Raw genomic sequence first — 14,300 nt, 5'->3', positions numbered from 1 at the left:
ATTCTGTAGTGGTTGAGATCATATGAAATGTTTGTGACTCATTCTCTACAGGAACGCCTCAATATCATAGTATTATTACGAGAATAAATTATACATTCCACCACCTAAACCAAAATGCCATATTCTGTTCCCCCTATTGACATACAGAAAATGTTGGGTAACCTACCCAGGGGCACTGCAAAAAACAGTACAGAGTTGCAACCTTTGGTGCATAAAAATGCAAATATAACAGGAATATGTTAGCACTGAATATATTTGCCAAAAACTTTCTAACATTTAAGGGAAAATATGCAAAGTAACAGTTTTGGAATAATTGTATTCTCCTTTTAAAGGTTTATTGTGTTTGTACTGTTTATATGTTTTTGATTCTTTACTTTACGAATAATGTTTAAATAAATGACAAATATTATCCAGATCACACAGAAGAAAATCTTATTTTTCGTTGATTGTTGTCACTTTAAGAGGAGAGGATTTAAGAGGAATTGAGTGGGTTTATGAAATTTCCTCTTAGACAGTTTTTACAAATAACCCATCGAAGGATTTACCTTTTATTTATGTTCTGGTGGCAAATCACAATTGCACACTTACCATTATTTTTATTCCTGGTGATCAGGACTAGTGTTCCCACAAATTCGACCCTCCCACAATGCCCAGGGATCACTCCCATAATGCCTAGGGCCCTCCAATATGAACAGGGATGCCACACAGGCAGCCATTGGCCTATATAAGGCCAGGGCGTGCCTGCATTTACCACTCCTGACAGAGATTTGCTAGCATCACAACCTCTCTTTGCTGCTTGCTTGCTTTGTTGAAGTAAAAAAAAAAAAGTGCTTTACTTAGACTGTGTCACACTCACACTATTAGTGAGATAGATAGTTGGATTGTACTGTATTGGTTCAGTCCTGTAATCTACTGTACTTAAATAGGTAGAGTGTTTCACTGTTAGATAGATAGATAGATAGATAGATAGATAGATAGATAGATAGATAGATAGATAGATAGATAGATAGTGTGTTACAGTTTCACTGTTAGATAGATAGATAGATAGATAGATAGATAGATAGATAGATAGATAGATAGATAGATAGATAGATAGTGTGTTACATACACGCAGCCTGAGCCAGGGTACCCTCCCTAACTGCATGCACAGTATCACACTTGTACTGAGAGTCAGTCAGACGCAGTGTATACTGCAGTATACAGTTTGTAAACTATGCTGCATATTACAAGCGTCATCGCTGAAGGAAAGTACAACACACACAGCGCACTAGCATTTTTGGTGTCAATCCCCCTCCAATAAAATAAATCCACTTACTGTAAAAATTAACACTTTGTGAAGCATATTAACTCCAAAGCATTTAGCAGGGTGTGAAGCCACACAAAATTTGTACTATGTCTAGCCAAAAAGGAAGGGGCAGCTTTGCCAGGGGTTGCAAGCAAAGACCCGAGAACAAGAAGCGCTGCTGTTGGTGGTGGGCTTTCATTATTACCGCATCTTGAACAAGAAGTAGTAGAGTACAGTCCCAGACACAGGCCTCACAAGGGTCCTAAACAGTCCAAGATACAACTGTTCCTCCTACTTCTTCCTCCTCACCTGGAAAGTCTCATGTACAGCAGAACGTAGAGTAGTCCCACCGAGGGGTTGGAGATGCGGAGCTAAAAGCATTCCTTGAACATGCTCAGTTGTTTCAGTCATCTGACGAAGAGAGTCAGTTCCCAGGCTTTCTTCCCACTTACGTTTCACCCCAACACTCTGAGCCAGGCGAGCCAGTTCAAACTGACTCCAAAAGGGTGTTGCTTCCTTTCGGCACATACAGGGAAACTAACTAATCTGATGATGATGATGTCCTTGATCTGACATGAGGTGAACAAGGAGATCATCATAGGCAGGAAGAAGAGGAGGAGGAGGTTGCAGAGCACCCTCAAAGGGGGAGAGAGAGAAAAAGGGTAAAAGCTGACCACAGTCTTCACGTACCAGTGTGGCAAGTCATGGTCGTCCATCGTCAGAAGCTGTCACCACAGCTGTGCCTCAACAACCGTGAACCGCCACCACCAGCACCAGAGCACCTTTCGGCCCAATTCGATGTTCAACCATGTGGGCATTTTTTAATGTCCATGTTGATGACACCACTATGGTCATCTGCAAACTGTGCTCAGCACTTGAAACGAGGCAAAAACCCAAACAAACTTGGAAAAAGTTGCATAGGCACACATCTAAAAAGCCACCAACTGTTAACCTGGCAGGAACACCATGTCAAAGCACAGAGCTCTGTGCGACCACCTCTGCCCAAGAAGCAAGCTCAAGCTGCTAGATCTTCCACCGCTACCTTTCCTCCTTCTGCCACCAAAGTTAGCCATGCTGCTGCCAGCAATTTTGGTGGGGCATGTAGCCGAGCATTATTATTTTCAAGCTCCACAAGCGGTGAGGGGGATGTCCAATGCAGATCGGCTGCTGTCTGTCGCATGGCTAGCAGTCAAGACCAGGCATCATTGCCATTCCCCCACATCTTCTAACCCATCGTTCAATCTTCCTGTGGTGAGCATTAGGAGCATCCAATCTTCCATCCCCCAGATGCTAGAGCGCAAGAGGAAATGCGGCCCAAATAACTACAAAACAAAGCTAATCAATGCGGCAATTGCATAGCCGATTGCGTTAGAGCTCCTCCCTTACCGGCTGGTGGACTCAAATGCGTTCTGTTACGCAGTCCTCTGCGCAAACCCACAGTACATTATGCCCAAGCAGCAGTATTTCACAGAAAATGTGTTCCTGCTTTGCAGGAACACATGCAGAGCAATGTGTCCGTGGCCCTGCAGCACAGTTTCTGGCAAGGTGCACCTGAAACCGACAGTTGGTCGAGCAAGCATGGAGTGGGAAGATATATTTCCTATACAGCTCACTGGTAACTTTGGTGGCAGCAGGGGAAGATGCAGCTGCAGCAAGGCCTGCGTACCTACCTCCGCCCAGAGCACATCGCCATGCAATCTCCTCCTCCACCTCCACTTCTACCTCCTCCTTTGACTCGTGTGCCTCAAACTCTTCCTCCAGGGACACTTTGCCATGGAGACCCAGCACCTACCATTCGCCAGCATCTGTTTACTGCCAGCAACAACCTGCAGTTTGTTATTTTGGTGCACAATTTAGACGTTGCCACTCAGTCCTGAGATTGTGAGGCCTCAGTTCCATTAGCCACACGGGCGCAACCATTCTAAGGACATATGGCTAACCCCGCACAGACTCCAGCCAGGCAAGGTCCTGTGTGACAATGGGGCCAATCTGCTGGCACTCCTGCGTTGTGGGAAACTCACACACACTTACCTTGCCTGGCTCAAGTCATGAACCTGATAGTACAGCGCTTCCTTAGGAAATACCCAGGCCTTCAGCCGCTGTTGCTGAAGGCCAGAATGCTGTCAGCGCATTTCCACCGGTCGTACACTGCCAGTGCCAGATTGGTGGATTTACAGCGAAACCTCAATCTGCCGATGCACCAGTTAATTTGTGATGTGGCCACTCCTTGGAACTTGGAACTTTTACATGCTGCAGCGGCTGGATGAACAACAGAAAGAGGTGGTGGATTACGTGGCAGAGTCTGTTCATTTCAGACGTATACCTACATTAACTTACTACAGCCCTGCGGAGTGGCTGCAAATTGAGGACTTGTGCACTGTATTGTCACCTTTTGAAGAGACCACCAGGATGATCAGAAGAGATCAGGCCTGTGTCAGTGACACCATCCCCTTCATATGTCTGCTGGAACAGATGATGGTGGATCTTGGACACGACACAGAGCGGACGCTGCAGCAACAGATGACGTTTCAAACATCATCTCGGACATGCGCGCCTTAAGGAATTTAGGAAGAGTAGGAGGTGGAAAAGGATGAGGAGGACATTGCAGGCATGGGAGAAGGGGAGGAGGGGGAAGAGGAGGATATGGGTACATGGCATCCATCCACCTAAAAAACACAAGGCGGCAGGTTCCATGGATGGCAAGACCAGGCAGAGGAGGAGGACGACCCTGTGCTGCTGTTCGACCCACAGAAGTGTGGGTTCAGAAATTAGCTGTGGGAGGTTTGAGCCACATGACAGCCTTCATGCAGGAGTGCATAGCCAAAGATCCACGCATACAACACATAAAAATAAAGACTGACGACTACTGGATTGCTACATTACTTGATCCACATTACAAGCCTGGGATACAACAACTCATCTTGCCCCATTAGAGGAGACCTAAAATGCAGCACTACTAAGAACTGCTTGTAAGGGACTTGTGCTCAGCCTTTCTGGCTGCCAGCAGCAGCAGCAGCAGGGATACCTGGCAGTTCCACCAGCCACGCCAGCCAAGCAAGTACCTTAAGCTGCATGGGTGGCAGCAGCAGTAGAGGTCATCTAAGACAAACTATGCAGTTTCTTTTTCAGGGGAAGCAAGCCGCTAGTCATGCAGCAATTGCCAATGACAGTCGGCAGCGCTACTCAGTCATGGTGCAGGAATACCTGAGCTCTACATGGGACATCTGCAACCTGTAAAGCCAGGACCCACTGTGCTACTGGGTATCCAAGCTTGACCAGTGGCCGGAGCTGGCAGAACATTCCATTCAGATCCTTGCCTGCCCAGCCGCAAGTGTGTTATCTGAAAGAGCGTTCAGTGGAGCTGGGGGCGTAGTTAGTGACAAGCACATCCGCCTCTTAGCAGAAAATGTTGACCAATTCTCTTTTATTAAAATGAATAAGGCTTGGATGGGCAATGACTTCAACACCCTCTCTGCAGAGTGAACTGAATATTCGGCAACTGCTGCACGGCCTGCTGACACCTTGATGGGTAAAGCACTTTCACAGCCTTCTGCATCTCCTTCTACTTCTCCCTCTTGTGGCCATCTACCTCTACCCTGTCTCTGAGGCCTATAACTTGCAATGTATCTGTGTACCTGGCTAATTTTTTTTACAGAGGACCTCCCTCAGGACCCTCAACTTCTATCTACTTTGAGGCCTATATGACTTGTAACGGAGCTTTGTGGATATATAGAAAGTGCAATCACAGTTAAATATCTGTACAGTTAAATATCTGTATTTTTTGGAGAGAAATACAGAATTTTTTCTGTCCTTTTGGATAGATAGCAAGTGGTATCAAAATTAAATATCTGTATTTGTTGGTGAGAAAGGCCATCACCATAGAGGTGATGGCCTAAACCTCTAATGCCATCCTTGCTCCTTCTCAGGGCCCCCCACCTCCTCCTTATGCTGTTACTGCTGCTGCCTGCACAGTACCCAGCTCTAGATACCAGTTACCAATTGCTGTACACACTCCGTCTCAGGGCCCACCGCCTCCTCCTCATGCTGTTACTGCTGCTGCCTGCCCAGTACCCAGCTTCAGATGCCAGTTACCGATGCCGTTCATACTCCGTCTCAGGGCCCACCACCTCCTACTGTTACTGCTGCCACCTGCCCAGTACCCAGCTCTAGATGCCAGTTACAAATGCCGTGCTCACTCCGTCTCAGAGCCCACCGTCCTACTCCTCCTGCTGTTACTGCTGCCGCCTGCCCAGTACCCAGCTCTAGATGATTGTTACTAATGCTGTCCATGCCTCATTTTACAAAGTTACAGCTAGCAGATAGGAAAAGGCATGTCCCCTACATAGCAATCTGTCCAATAGCTACAGCTTCTACACTGTCCATATAAGTGATGGACTCAACCTCTAATGCCATCCTTGCTCCCTCTTAGGAATCATTGCCTCCTCCTCCTACTGTTACTGCTGCCGCCTGCCCAGCACCCAGCTCTAGATGCCAGTTACTAATGCTGTCCACACTCGGTCTCAGGGCTTACTGCCTCTTCCCCATGCTGTTACTGCTGCTGCCTGCCCAGTACCCAGCTCTGGATGCCCGTTACAAATGCCGTCCACACTCCGGTTTAGGGCGCATCGCCTCTTCCTCCTGCTGTTACTGCTGCCGCCTGCCCAGTACCCTGCTCTAGATGCCAGTTACCAATGCTGTTCATGATGCTTTTTGCAAAATTACAGCTAGCAGATAAGAAAGGGCAGTCCCCTACACAGCAATGTCTACAATAGCTACAGCATCTACACTGTCAATATAGGTGATGGCCTCATCCTCTAATGCCGTCCTTGCTCCATCTCAGGGCCCACAGCCTCCTCCTCATGCTGATACTGCTGCTACCTGCCCAGTACCCAGCTCTATATGCCAGCAACTAATATCATCCACACTCCGTCTCATGGCCTAGAGCCTCCTCCTTATGCTGTTACTGCTCCTGCCTGCCCAGTACCCAGCTCTAGATGCCAGTTACCAATGCTGTCCACACTCCGTTTCAGGGCCCACCGCCTCCTCCTCATGCTGCTACTGGTGCTGCCTGCCCAGTACCCAGCTCTAGATGCCATTTACTAATGCCATTCACACTCCGTTTCAGGCCCACCACCTCCTCCTGTTACTGGTGCCGCCTGCATAGTACCCAACTCTAGATGCCAGTTAAAAATGCCATCCACACTCAGTCTTAGGGCCCACCACCTACTTCTCCTGCTGTTGCTGCTGCCCCCGCCTGCCCAGCACCCAGCTCTATATGCCAGTTACCAATGCCGTCCACACTACGGTTTAGGGCCCACTGCCTCCTCCTCCTCCTGGTGTTACTGCTGCCGCCTGCCTCGTACCCAGCTCTAGATGCCAGTTACCAATGCTGTCCACGCTCCGTTTCAGGGCTCACCACTTCTTTCTCCTGCTGTTAGTGCTGCTGCCTGCCCAGTACCCAGCTCTAGATGCCAGTTACAAATGCTGTCCATGCCGCATTTTACAAAATTAAAGCTAGCAGATAGGAAAAGGCAGTGCCCCACACAGCAATGTCTACAATAGCTACAGCATCGACACTGTTCATAGGTGATGGCCTCAACCTCTAATACCGTCCTTGTCTGTCTCAGGGCCCACTGCCTCCTCCTCTTGCTGTTACTGCTGCTGCCTGCCCAGTACCCAGCTCTAGATGGCAGTTAACAATGCCATCCACACTACATCTCAGGGCCCACCGCCAACTCCTGCTGTTGCCTGCCCAGTACACAGCTCTAGATGCCAGTTACCAATGCCGTCCACACTCACATAGTCTCAGGGCCCACCGCCTTTTCCTTCTGCTGTTGCTGCTTCCGCTTGTCAGTACTCCATTCTTAAAAATGTTGTTACAGAATTCTAAGTGGCCTTGACGATGCACTACACCCAGCTCTAGATGCCAGTTACCAATGCGGTCCACTCTCCGTCTCAGGGCCCACCCCTTCCTCCGCCTGCTGTTGCTGCTGCCGCTTGTCAGTACTCCATTCACTAAAATCGTACACTTCTGGGTGACATTGATGATGCACAACACCCAGCTCTAGATGCCAGTTACTAATGTGGTCCGTACTCCTGTGAGGCCTATATAACTTGTAACAAAGCTGTGTAACTGGCTAATTTTTTGACTGAAAGACTCCCCTCAGAGCCCTTTGCCTCTACTCTGAAGCCGGTGTATGGCTTGTAATGGATCAATTAAACCTGGTGGCTAATTGTTGGACCGGGAGGAACCCCCTCGGGACCCTCTCTGCTTCTACTCGGAGGCCTGTATAAAATCTTGCATGTTCCCTTGACCACCCCATAAAAATTGCCTTGCCAGTAATATAAAAAAGCCTTCATTTTTTTTTGTACAGTGTTGTGACTTGTACAGTGTTGTGCAGAGCTGGGGGAGTCTTGAGATGTTCTTTTAAATGTATTTATAGGCTGTAGAATCTCTACACAGTCCCATAACTCAAAATTTCCCCCCATTGACTTTAATAGTGTTCGAATTTGACGTTCGATCACCCGAAAAATTTTGGTCTATTCGAGCGAATAGCTGACGAATCAATTAGTGAGCTATTCTACCAACACCAATCAGGACAACTAGAAAAAATGAATCTGCCTAGACAGAGATAGATGTGTGACAGCAGTTATAATCCCTCAACACTCAAAAAATAAAAATAATTTACCTTTAGTTATACTAAAACCTACAGTTTAAAGATGTCAATTTTAATGTCTCTATTGGAAATAAATCCTACCAAGAGATCAAGATGTGAATCGAAATTTACCTGACCAAACGCAGATGGCATAAAAGTCTTAAATTAAAGGTTAACACTGCAATAATAACAAAAATGGCATCCCAGAAAATGTTCTAAAATAGCATATTATTAACCATATTTATTTACTCCATGATGTTAATAAATCTTCTTGTTGTTAGGATAAAATCCAGGATTATATCATCACACAAAGTTACATGTAAATGACCATGAAACTGCCCTGTAATACAGATCCTAATGTACAACCATACACAGATAATTTCATACATATGCTGAATACAAACAAACTTCATTTTATATTAAATGTGAAATGTTATTATGTATTGATATATTACATTAAGATAAATATTTCAGTATTTTAAAAAGTAAATCAAATGTGACCTATGTGCCTCCTATAGACTGGCAATGTTTATATGAGGCTGGCTATGTTTATATGAAGAAAGAAAGCCATTGTCCTCACACTGCTCGAATGATATTAGACAGATGTGAGAGTCTCAGATACAGCTGCAGACAGGCTTTTTGCTGTGCAGTGAAAGCAGGCACACCGGGTAGAGGAGGTGCAAATGGCGACATAATTCCACTGCTAATTGTGAGGTTACATGAACTGAAACAGAATTTAGACAAAATTCAGCTATCAGCATGAAAATAGCAGTACAGAAAAAACTTTTAACATACTACACAATGTTGGCTCCTTTACTACAAAAACTTTCCCAATGCAGTGTTCAAGCCAGAAATTTTTTCAAGCCGGGTAATAAGAAACTGTAGGCGGGTGGCAGCCCCTCTATTGTGACCCAACTCTTCAGTAACCACCCAGAAAAAGTTTGAATGGTCACAGAAAAGTGCCAGGTGATGCACCCGGCTAAAAGGGGCTGGGGAGAACACTGCAATGGCATTGCACAGCTAACTATAAATAAATTTACTTAATCCCAACGCAATGTATGCTAGGGATGCTGTACCCCTGGGAGTTATTTTGCTCAGTTTGGGAAAGGAAGGGGGGCTGCTTCTTACATGATAAATTCAATATAAGAGTGAGGATTCTAAAAAAAAAGAAAAAAAAAGTGTGCGAAACCAACTTTTTTAAATGACATAAAACACTCTTAATAAAAAAAATGATCTTAATAAATTGTGTGTGGAAGCCAATCCTTACAACAGTCACAGCTGAGGTGTAGCGCAATAACCATATTACCCCAAAACAGGTCACATGTCAGTGTTCTCCCCAGAATTTTTTTTCAGCCGGGTGGTAGAAAGCTGTAGCCGGGTGGTAAAAAAGGGCAAACTTGGTGCTCCCAGTTGTTTATGCCATGGGTATCCAGTAACCTCTATTGTTTCAGTGTTCTACTTTCTCCCAATTATTTGTTACAACTTTGTAATGCCTGCCCCGTTAGTATATCCAATTTTTCCATTCTATGTATTTTGCCACAACTGTCCTATGCCGTGTATTGTGACCCAACTTACTAGTGTTCTAATTTTTAAGAGTATAATCCTTTGTAGTAGTGTAAAAGTATAATGAATGTGGTGTAACAAGTTAGGCTTAGCTCATATTAGCAGCAAAAAACATTTACCCCTTCTGAGTGACTTCTGGCACCTGCTAGGCACCTAGGATTGGTAACAGGCCATAAGTGCTGGGCATCTAGGATTGGTAACAGGCGGTAAGTGCTGGGCACCTAGGATTTGTAACAGGCCATAAGTGCTGGGAACCTAGGATTGGTAAAAGGCGGTAAGTTCTGGGCACCTAGGATTGGTAACAGGCCATAAGTGCTGGGCATCTAGGATTGGTAACAGGCCATAAGTGCTGGGCATCTAGGATTGGTAACAGGCCATAAGTGCTGGGCACCTAGGATTGGTAACAGGCGGTAAGTGCTGGGAATCTAGCGTTGGTTGTATTAACTTGAAATTTTTAAGGTACACGTGGAGGCATAGGAAACAAACTGTAGGTGCAAGTGGGGGACACTCTTGGCTAAACCTTTTTAAAATGTAATTACTATGGCATTATGAGAACATAAATCTCTACCTAGCAAAGTTTGCTGCCTGCTCTGTTACACATATTTGTCTGCATCTTACCTCAATCCCCAATTTCTCCAGAATTAAGAGGTGCAGGGAAACAAAAATATAGGTGGAAGTGGGAGACATGTGTGGCGATCACCTTTCATCACCATGGCATCATTACAACATAAAAAAAAAAAAAACTGTTCATCAAAATGCACTTCCTTGTTACACACGACTGTAACCTTCCTGTACCTCAACCTCAATAAAATTTAGTGGGCAGAGTTCATTTTCTAATGATGCCAGTGATGAAGTTTTAGGGGATGTTAGTCACAGATGTTCCCTACATGCTGTAGTAAAGAGATTGTAAGGGGAGAATGTGCCCGCCACTTGCACCTATATTTTCAGTTTTGTACCCTCAGAGAAATTGGTGTCCAAGAAGAGAAGCAGACAGTAGTTTCATAGGTATAGATTTGTGACAGGTAGGTATATATTTAGGGGCCCCACCCCAATGCTCCTTGCTATGTTAGTGGCTCCGGGGCCCCCAATTTGCTCTTTCAATTTAGGACTCCTAGTTGCACTTTTCCCTGAAACAGCAACCCCAAAGTTCAATTTTCATAACATTTTACATTTGTGATCCCCATATCTTGAAATTCTTTAAGGCTGGGGGCTGCAATTGTAGTAACTAGTATCTATGATGGTCCCCTGTACACCCTGAAAGTTACAGGTCATTGTGACATACATATTAGGAGATATGGAGGTTTGTACACACACAGCTGTGAGGATGCAGAACAACATGCTGAGCTAGAGGTGGATACATTTCAAAGGCAGATTTTTTTTTAAATAGAAATCCCAGCTTGTGCTATGAGATGGGGGCGGGGCTGCCTGTGTCTCCTTCACATGAAGGCTGAACTGTGTGCTCACCTCTCATCGGCAGCAGCAATCCTCTGAACGGATGACACAGAGCACAGATGACACAGAGCACAGAGCAGCCTCACTGAGATCCGTGCATCCGAGGATGAGGGCTGCCGAGAGCTGGGCGGGGTATTCAAATCAGCCGGGCGGAGCAACCGGCTAAAAACCTCTGGGGAGAACTATGCATGTGTTGGCAGACTGCTTGTTTTGAATAATATGCCTTAATGTGACATAACACAACATAGCATAGGTGCATTAGCATAACACATACCTGGGCATAACTCCTACTGTGTGTTTTGTATATCTTCATTAGGTACCAGTAGGTATCGCCTACAGTTTCAATGCGTTTTCTTAGGCTTTTTTTGTTTAGCAGAGGTTATAGAAGCAGTAAGTTAGCTGGTGCTTTTTAGTCTTCATTGTTGTTCAATTGGACAATGACTGTCATGGACAGAGTCTGTGTAATAACTAATACATATTATGTCTTAAGTATTTCATAGCTTCATCTAATATAATATTCTTATTCATATTTCACTGCAGAGTTATCCTTTGCTGCTACAGGTATTTAAGGCTTAGTCTACACGAACGTTTTCCCCAGCATTTAACCTGAGGCTTTAAAAGCCCATGTTTGAAATTCCCATGCATTCCAATGGGCTAATCAACACCAGGACGTTTCCTTGTGGCATGTTTATGAGCATTATCTATAACAGTGCTTGCAACGTTTAAAAAATTAAAAGGTGGTGTTAACGCTGGATAATGCTCAAAAACACAGGAAAACGGGGGTAAAGGTTTCCATAGGTTTTAATGGGCCTTTTTCCCACGTTTATAAGCACTTAAAACATAAACGTATTAAAAATGCGGGAACGTCTGTGTAGAACCAGCCTAAATGTAAATGGGTGACTTGTGCCATGAGGTAGTTATAATTACTGTGGTGTGTTGTGGCCCCAACCCCTATTTTTTAGGCAAACACTACTGCACATGCGCTGGTTAAAAAGTAGGAAAAGTATACTGAGCTGGCATTACGCATAATGGATAGCTCAGTGAACTATATCAGAATTGAGAGCCCACAGACACAAGACACTTACATAATTCTTTCTGAAATTAGGTGATTGTTTAAAAAAAAGGCTTTAGCTCTCACATCTTTATGCAACCTTTTTGTTCAACCCACTGAATTAAAGGTGAAAGTCGGCAGTTCAACTACATCTGAGTTGTTTCTTATATAATTAATTGTGGTAATGTACAGAACCAAAATTAGAAAAAAGTTGTCTCCCTCCAAATATTTATGGACCCAACTGTACGTGTAAAAGGGGCCTTTACATTCCACTTTCAGTGTAGGTGGGGGGCAAAGGGTACAGCTATTTACTGAGAAAGTACAGGTATCTTTTAAAAGATAAACTTGGTCAAATGACAAAAAATCCACGCTTTATTATTTCTATAAATATTTTAAACAGAATGAATTGGTTAATAAACAACCAGGTACTAATTATAAAAGATAAATAAGCGGAAACTTAGATTAGATGCCCCCAGGGGGTACTTTGTAAACCCATTGTTTATACAGGAGCCAGGATACTTTAGAAAGTTGGTTTGAAGAAACGTTTTGCCAGAAATATTTGCATCAACATTACAATGGATTAAAATTTAAATACAAAAGTGTAAGGGGTGGGCTTTTTTACATGAATGAGTCTGTATCTGTCTGTCATTTGCAACCCCTATTTATTGTACAGCGCTACATAATATGTTGGCGCTATATAAATCCTGTTTAATTTTATTAATATTAATAATATTATGACTCAGAAGACAGATCAGCTGTGACATCAATATAATATTGATGGCAGCCAGGAGGCAGAGCAATACATTACATGACAGGGACATCACCCTGGCTCAGGAGCTGCATCTTCTCTGCCAATGTGTATTGGACTGGAACTTTTTTAATGGGATTATATCGCACAGTGTATGGTGAGGAGGGGCCAAGGCTAAACACACTGCCAGACCAACCTTTACTTGAACTTCCCTACTACTGCCATAAACAATGTATCAGCCCCCCATCCCTTATAAATACCACCCCTCCTTTCCCAATAATAATGATGCCACAGCTGCTTACCCACACGCCAGGGCTGAGAGCAGGCCACCATACACTGCTCTGTCCACACTGTTCCCACTCCGTTGCTCTGACGACTAGCCGATAGTGTAATGCTATAACAGGCGATGTACAAGGCGCCTGAGTCAGGTGACCCCGCCCATACACTCTACACAGCCTCTGATTTGACGTGTTATTCGGTTAGCACTTACATGCTGAATCCTGGCATCCCAACAGACGTGCTTCGTGCCAGCTTTATTAGGTTCCCTACCAGGGTACGGCTCTACAGATGACACTGGCATCTGCCGGTGTGTACACACAGCTTAAAGAGACCCTGTCTCTGAAATAGAGATACAGTCTGGTTACCATACAATAAAAAATTGTTTTCCCAATTCCTTACTGTACATATATTTATCAAACATATCCAAACTAGTGTCAAGGCATAATTACAACAATTTCATAGTGCATTGATGCTGATGGGAGCCATTATGTATGATTGGGTCATGTTCCCTTAACAAGGAGGGCTGTGCAGGTAAGAAAAAAAAAAAGCATTTGATGCCTTTAATTTTTAAGTAATGGAGAATCTTCCTCTTTGCTTTCATAGCAATTAGAAGCTTATCTCCTATACTCTATACATTAAAGAATCAAGCAGGCGTGGTCCCTTGCTACAACTTCTGAGGTAAAGTGAAAGTAAGTAAATTTAACCATTTAAGGTACTTAACTTTTACAGGTACCCCCTAGCGGCTACACAGTCCAGGAATATGCACTTCTATAGGGATGCAGATGATGCCATGTTTCTCGTAGAGCGGTGCTCATGAGCTCTGGATACGTGTCGCTTTTCCCAGCCTGGTGCGATACATGTGGCCAGATGTTCCAGTGGGGTGGGTGGAGGGGTGCTGTGTGACAAGCCTCCTTCCGGGGAGAACCCCATTTCCGGCTTCCAGCTCAGCTCATTCATTAGGTGCTTTTACACTGATCCCTATAAGACAGACTTGAAAGGCAGAGAAGTTTTGGTTTCCAGATACTTGTGCTGCCCCACCCGTACTGAGCATATCTCCAATAAAGTCTTATTCTTCCTGGCGGCGACTGGATTATGGACGGTATATATTAAAATCCTAAATTTATCAATATATTATAAATGATAGGGGTCAATATATGATAAATAAAGGGTATAGCCCCCCCCCCCCCCCCAATTAAAACAGGCAGCAAAAAAAAATTGACAGGCCTTATCATTTTATTCAACTTTGTTTACCCAAAACAAGACAAA

General features: G+C 44.5%; 1 protein-coding gene across 6 annotated transcripts in view; it reads right to left on the bottom strand.

Moving 5' to 3' along the window:
• P4HA2 (prolyl 4-hydroxylase subunit alpha 2) overlaps positions 1 to 13,893 on the bottom strand; it is an 88,406-nt gene extending 74,513 nt beyond the window's left edge. For 3 of the 6 annotated variants that reach the window (XM_072400850.1, XM_072400845.1, XM_072400851.1), the window contains exon 1: positions 13,058 to 13,209. The gene's annotated coding sequence lies outside the window, so the exon portion shown is untranslated. Of the gene's footprint in view, positions 1 to 11,230; positions 11,370 to 13,057; positions 13,210 to 13,245 lie in introns of those variants that run through there. The other 3 variants (XM_072400848.1, XM_072400847.1, XM_072400849.1) reach the window with 3 other exon arrangements.
• Positions 13,894 to 14,300: the final 407 nt, after the last annotated feature.

This window comes from Pyxicephalus adspersus, chromosome 2, assembly GCF_032062135.1.
Source record: "Pyxicephalus adspersus chromosome 2, UCB_Pads_2.0, whole genome shotgun sequence".
Classification (NCBI taxonomy): Eukaryota; Metazoa; Chordata; class Amphibia; order Anura; family Pyxicephalidae; genus Pyxicephalus; species Pyxicephalus adspersus.
Note: the sequence above shows the minus strand (reverse complement) of the source record. Positions and strands in the feature narration are given on the sequence as shown.